This window comes from Poecilia latipinna, unplaced genomic scaffold (assembly GCF_001443285.1).
Source record: "Poecilia latipinna isolate Pla-1442-1.1 unplaced genomic scaffold, P_latipinna-1.0 Scaffold178, whole genome shotgun sequence".
NCBI lineage: Eukaryota > Metazoa > Chordata > Actinopteri > Cyprinodontiformes > Poeciliidae > Poecilia > Poecilia latipinna.
Genome location: NW_015112794.1, coordinates 102,527 through 106,344, shown reverse-complemented (window position 1 = coordinate 106,344; position 3,818 = coordinate 102,527). Strand labels below are relative to the sequence as shown.

The 3,818-nt window shown below is 36.6% G+C and overlaps 1 long non-coding RNA gene across 2 annotated transcripts; it reads right to left on the bottom strand.

Annotated features, from left to right (window-relative positions):
* Positions 1 to 1,872: 1,872 nt before the first annotated feature.
* LOC106946136 (uncharacterized) lies at positions 1,873 to 3,505 on the bottom strand. 2 transcript variants are annotated; one of them, XR_001424703.1, is made up of 4 exons: positions 3,254 to 3,505; positions 3,001 to 3,115; positions 2,132 to 2,308; positions 1,873 to 1,934 (listed from the first exon to the last, which is right to left on the bottom strand). It is a non-coding gene; the product is annotated as an uncharacterized LOC106946136 (long non-coding RNA). The 2 variants fall into 2 exon arrangements; XR_001424702.1 differs by lacking the exon at positions 3,254 to 3,505 and having other exon boundaries at positions 3,001 to 3,244.
* Between the last annotated feature and the right edge of the window lie 313 nt (positions 3,506 to 3,818).

Here is a 3,818-nt window from a genome sequence, read left to right as displayed (position 1 = left end):
CCATACACTCGCTCTTTCAGGCTGAATACAGAAGTGATTCCATGGAAATAACTCAGGGAGACTCCTTTATTTACCATCCGTATCCCCTCGGTACATTTAGGCTAAAGAAGCTGATTCGGAGTGAAGGCTGCAAACTTTGACGAAGTGTGGCGTTAGCTTTAACTGGTAACGACAAATATTTACAAGCCACCGACTTCTTAATTCAGGATTGCCTGGAAATTAATGAAAACTTTAAAGCCCATTATATTAGGAAGACACCGATGTTCATAGTATTGCTTTATTTGCGTCTCAAATACGACTTTGTCTTTTCTAGCTGTCATGGTAACTCAAAGCGGAAACAAATGAGCCGCATTGGCTCATGGAGATGTGACGTCAGCGCCCTAGGTGCAAAGAGTCCATTAAATCAGGTAACATCTAGTTGTAATATTTTGGTTCACTAAAATATTTCATTTATTCCTGAGCAAATCGGTTTGACTTTTTAAACTTAAGCCTAAAAATACAATAATTTGATTAAACTGTATTGTCTTACCCGAGATCTGGAGAGTATTTGAAAAGGGTGACTTTGCTTACATTCCTTGTGTAAATGTGCTATACGTGTTTGAACATTTTAGAATCAGACTAACATATTTTTTTTAAATATGCAACAGCCTTTATTACAAAAAGTGAAAAGTAATAGAGAAATCAGGAGAAAAAAAATATTTCGAGTCCGTTTTTTTTCTTCGCCGCTACGTGATTCACGTTGTCACAGTTGCTAAGCAACATAACGCCAAGGTAGAGGCTAAACAGCTAGCTGAAAGCTACAGCTTCTGTCTTCCGGTCGTCGAGGACCCAAAGATGCAAAACCTGACTTCGGACACAAGCTGTTCTTTGTTCGACTCCCCCTAGTGGTCTGGATCACTTCTCTTTTCAGCATTTTTTGTTTGCATCTCTATTTTGTTGCATGTGCTTTTCTCGTCTTTGCTGGGTGTTTGTACCTGTTGGCCACCGTAAAATACAGTGGTTAAAGTAAATATACCTTCAAATAGTAGAGTTCCAGTATTTTTAAAGTAAATTTAGTTTTACTACTGCACTCACTTTATGAATAAGCTACTGCCAAGAAAACTGTAATGATACTTTTTAAAGTACAGTCTTAGTTTTACGATAGAACATTAATACCTGACCCAGTGTAGGCTTCTTAGAAGTGCTACAATTGGTGCGGTTCTAAAATGCATAATCTGCATAATCAGAACTTCACATAACACAAAAGAGGATGCGATAAGTAACCTTCAGAACAGAATTTTTATTTAAAGGCACCACTATGCCTCAAACCACATATATTTCCAGTTTATTCAAACATTCAAAACAAATAACACAAAACCATTCCTCAGAGAACTGGTAAAAGGCCTTCAAAGTCAATATATAGTTTCACTAACACTGGAATAAAAATTGAAGACTGTCAGTTTACAGCGACATAAACTGGGTTTGACTCATTAATTTCTACAATCTTATGAACATAAAAACACAGTTCTTAAAGAAATATCCATGCTTTGGGTATCACTAAACAAATCAAAGAAAAATGACTTCCAAAATCTAAAATTCAACATGGCTGAAATAATGTGGAATTCTAACAGGGTTTTAAAATATGAACTATTAATGGTTTTCAAGAGTCCAAGTGGCACTTACTTTATTAGACGCAGATGAAGGCACTGTCCAACATGGAAAAAGAAAAGACAATATAATTTAGATCCTAAATAATATGGAAACAGAAATATTTCAAATAAAAGAAAAGGACAACAACTAACCTGAATGAGATGCCACTCAAAGTCCATCAGGTTTTTGATGAGCATTGACCGTCACTTTTTCTTTTGAATGGTCTTTCATTCAAAAGACCAATGGATACCATCTTCCCATGACCGGCTTTTGTGCCCCTTTCTGGGTTAATCCCAATGAAGCGACTAAAAAACTAAATCAAAAATGGGAAAATTCCTGAGAATATAAATAGTGTGGCATTTTGAATACAGCTGGTACAATATATAAATAAAGCTGTTTTTAATTACGTAAAGAGAAAACATCACCACCTTTGTCAAATGTTAATCATAACTTGCTTTAAAACCATGTCATTGTAAAAAACGTATTATAGGAATGGATTTACCGTTGAATGAACTCCAAAGTCTTGGCTGCCTCATGTTGATATTGGAGGCTGAAGATGAAGAAGATGGACAACACTGTCCTGTCTGGAATGTTGGCTGGACCCTCTCATAGACAATATGGCCTTCAATACTGACCATGCAGAAAACTGCTTGCCACAGGGACTGTAATAAACCAAGTCCTTAATTGGAAGAAGATAAAACAAATCCTCTTATTGATACAGTATGCATTTAAATGATCAGCATAATTGTAGTGGCGATTGTTTGTCAAACCAAACAGCCAACAAAAGTTCCATTAAGCCACTGAGGCACTGGGGTCAAGTTTCTCTCTTCAACGCAAGCAAAAGAAGGTTCAGTATCCAAACTTGTAAATTGTTCTTCATGATTTATTTTCACATCTTTGCAAAAAACAATTACAAAGTCCAAACTTCCTTTTGTTTTCTCTGCTACCTCTCTTGCACTGGTAAAAACCGTAGGCCCATAACCCAAATGCCTGCTGGTCCTTTACCAGGCCCCTACACTTAGAAAGTGGACCAACCCACCTCACTTCCTGTTTGCTTAGAAAAAAATAAAGAAAAATAATAAAACAAAAGATAAATAAAATCAACAATTATTAACCTACAAATAAGTTCTGTAAATAATACAAAAAATATACATTTAAGAATAAACTAACAAAATTCAAATGGATAAAGAAAATAAAGAATAAATAGCTCCAACAACAATAAAGAGTGTCCACTCTGCCAGGTAAAGTAAAAGCAAGGATCTTAAACTCCTCGATTGTTGTGCAAGTCACATCAATGTTGAAAACTGTAAATTAATCCATGGTACTTTGCACTGAAGGTGAAGTGTGCTTTGAAAGTTCATCTGAAGCTACCTTGGATGATCCTGTGATCACTGATGGTGCAGTGTCTTTGGTGCTGCTCTTGTTTTCACCAACATGCAGGAGGAAGGGCTGTCCTGGTTGCACGGCAATGACGAAGGCTTCAACACTGGCTTGCATCATGATAAAAAGACGAATAGTAAAATTTATTAAATATATTTAGAAGCACAGCTACATTCAGATAGCAAGCAAAGCCAAAGAGAAAGTGCTTCTACAAAGAAGTAGGATCATTAGAATAACCACATACCTGCACATATCCGACAAACTGTGGTCCACAGTTTGACATGAGCCGTTTTTAATTCTTCTTGTGGCCTTTGGATGTAGGACGAAGCACATGAACCAACAGAAGAATGCCTGGTTTTCCCAGCCTGGAGGAACAACAGGATAAATAGCAGACACATTAGTTATAATTATGTGATAATTACACGATAATTATGTGAATTTAATTTCACATAATTATCGCGGTAGAAGCCATTTGTTTGTTAAATACTTAATGAAACATATTTACCGTGTTTGATATTTGTTGTGAATGACGTGGTAATTAGTCCAAGTTTGTCGTTTATTGAACGTTCAGGAACTACAGTGGCTGTGATGCGCCAAGGCAAAGGTAAACAAAGGTAAAACAACCCGAACAGGTGATCAACTCTAAACCACTCACACCTTTTTATTCTCCATCTCACTTTGTCATTTAAACACACCCGTTGCCATGGCAACCGCCTGCGCTCCACAAGCCGACCAGTTAAAGACATAACATTCAGTCCGTTACAATATCAGGTTTCCAGGCTTGAAATTTATTTTGCGATCATTAATAA